Below are 2,861 nucleotides of genomic sequence, written 5' to 3' on the forward strand. Positions count from 1 at the left end.
ATCAATACCATTTAGTTTTCTTAGACATAATTCACGGTACCTTGTCGTAGTGGGAGAGTTTCTAGGAACTCACCTTCTTATGACTTGGGACACACTAGTGATTAAAATCCATTGTGAGTTTAAACAATGTAGTGGCCGATGCCCTGAGCAGAAAGGGTCCCGGGCAAGTAGCTAGCATGGTTCAGATCTCACCCCAGCTAGCTGAGGATATGGTTAGATCCAGCATTGAGTTTGTGGTAGGTCAGCTTCACAACTTGACGCTGCAATCTGATCTATTAGAAAGAATAAAAGTCGCTCAGATGACAGATCCGGAGTTAGTGAAAATCCGAGATGAGGTGTTGGCTGGTCAAGCCAAGGAATTTTCAGTGTCAGATAGTGGGATGCTTTTGTATAAAGCCAGTGTTTGTGTTCCGAACAGTGTGGAACTTAGAAATGAGATCTTTGAAGAGGCTCATTCTACCCCATATTCTCTTTATCCCGGCACCACTAAGATGTACCAAGATTTGAAACCGTACTTCTGGTGGAGCGGTATGAAGAGGAATTTGGTAGAATTCGTATCGAGATGCCTCACATGTCAGCAGATTAAGGCTGAACATCAGAGACCAGCAGGGTTGTTGCAGCCTCTAACCCTACCAGAATGGAAATGGGAAGATATTACGATGGATTTTGTGGTCGGGTTACCTAGGACCACGGGTTTATTTGATTCCATCTGGGTAGTGGTGGATCGATTTACGAAATCTGCTCACTTTCTGCCGGTTAGAACAACATTTACAGTGGATCAGTTGGCAGAGTTATATGTCAGAGAGATAGTGAGACTTCACGGGGTACCGAAGTCTATAGTTTCGGACAGGGATCCGAAATTCACCTCCAAATTTTGGCAAAGTTTGCAACGGGCAATGGGTACAAAGCTAAAATTCAGTACAGCATTCCATCCACAGACAGATGGTCAGTCCGAAAGGACAATTCAGATATTGGAGGATATGTTGAGAGCCTGTGTTATGGACTTTGAGGGTTCATGGAGTAAATATCTACCGTTGATAGAATTCTCTTACAACAACAGTTATCAGAGTACGATAGGGATGGCTCCCTATGAACTGTTGTACGGTAGGAAATGTAGATCCCCTATCCACTGGGATGAGACAGGGGAGAGGAAATACCTAGGTCCGAGTCGGTTCGGCGGACCAATGAGGCGATAGAGAAGATAAAAGCTAGAATGCTTGCCTCACAGAGCAGACAGAAGAGTTACGCAGATCCGAAACGCAGAGATGTTGAGTTCCAAGTAGGGGAACATGTGTTTTTACGGGTATCTCCGATGAAGGGGATTAAACGTTTCGGGAAAAGAGGCAAGTTATGCCCTAGATTTACAGGACCTTTTGAGATTCTCGAGAAGATAGGTCAAGTGGCATATCGGTTAGCATTGCCTCCAGCCTTATCAGCAGTTCACAACGTATTCCATGTCTCAATGTTGAGAAAATACGTTTCAGACCCCTCTCATATACTCAGTTATGAGAGTCTTCAGCTTCAGCCAGATATGACTTATGAGGAACAGCCAGTGCAGATCCTGGATAGAAAGGATAAAGTCCTTCGGAATAAGACCATAGCTTTGGTCAAGGTTCTCTAGAGAAACAGTAAGGTGGAAGAAGCCACCTGGGAGCTTGAGTCAGATATGCGAGCTCAATATCCAGAGTTATTCAGGTTAGATTTCGGGGACGAAATCCTTTTAAGGGGGGGATAGTTGTAAAGCCCGCTTAGCTAATTTGGAAATTATCAGTTAATTGTGATTAATTATGAAATTATTTATAGCTATTTAAATAATTTATTATACTGTTATTTATGCTGTTCAGTAGCTTGCATATTTTGCATTTCCGGTGTCCGGTATTTTGGAACTCGGCGTTTGGCTCAGTAGAAATCACAACTTAGTATGTTAGAAATTTGGGGACGGGTTTTAGACATTGGGAATGTCGGGAATGGCCGGGAATTTAGAATGTCCCAAAAATACCCCTTTAGTATGTTTTATGTGATTTTAGTGTGGAGGGGCAAAATGGTCTTTTTGCCCCAATGACTTTTTGTCTTTTAGTGAATTTTTATTAAATGGATTAAATGTTATTTTAAATAATTATCTTGGCTGAAATGAATATTGCATGTGGTTTATTTCATTTCTCTTTTTATCAAAAATCACTAAGTTTAGAAAAAAAGAAAGAAAAGTTCCAAAATTTCACTCAAAGCTCTCTCTCTTTTCCTCTCTCTCTCGGCTGTGCATGTGGATGATTAAGGGTGGATTTTTGCTTTGATTTTCTAGTGGATTCTCATCCAAAGCTAAGCAATCTTCAAGCTAGGTTAGCTTCTTTAGTTTTCTCTTGAATTTTGATGAAATATGATGATTATTGCATGATTTTTAGTTGATTTTGCTGCTGTGATTTTGTTGTTAATTTATGTGGTTTAAAGCATGTTAATTGATGTTAATTGAGCTGTGTTGAAAGCATGTTGGATAGATTGTTTAAAGTTTGAGTTTTCTTTACAAAAATGTGATTTTTGGAGGAAAATATTGTGAATATGTTTCTGTGTTGTTGCTGTAGTTTCTGTTAGTTTTCAGAGATGATTTTATGCTAGTTTAAGTAGAAATAAGCTTGTGGAATGCATGTTTAGGTGGATTTGCTCAAGCTTGAGTTTAGAACTCAAAGCTTGAGCTTTAATGGTGAATTTTGTTTCTGTGGTTTCTGGGTTAGTTTGAGGCCTTAGAAATGTTCTAGGGGAGGTATAGAACAGGTCTGGAAAGTTTGGAACCAATTGGGGTTGAATTGGTCGAGTTATGAAAAATTTGGTTTGTCGCTGCGAGGAACCGGAATTCCGGTTGTGCATCC

This window comes from Cannabis sativa, chromosome 3, assembly GCF_029168945.1.
Source record: "Cannabis sativa cultivar Pink pepper isolate KNU-18-1 chromosome 3, ASM2916894v1, whole genome shotgun sequence".
In the NCBI taxonomy this organism is placed as follows: domain Eukaryota; kingdom Viridiplantae; phylum Streptophyta; class Magnoliopsida; order Rosales; family Cannabaceae; genus Cannabis; species Cannabis sativa.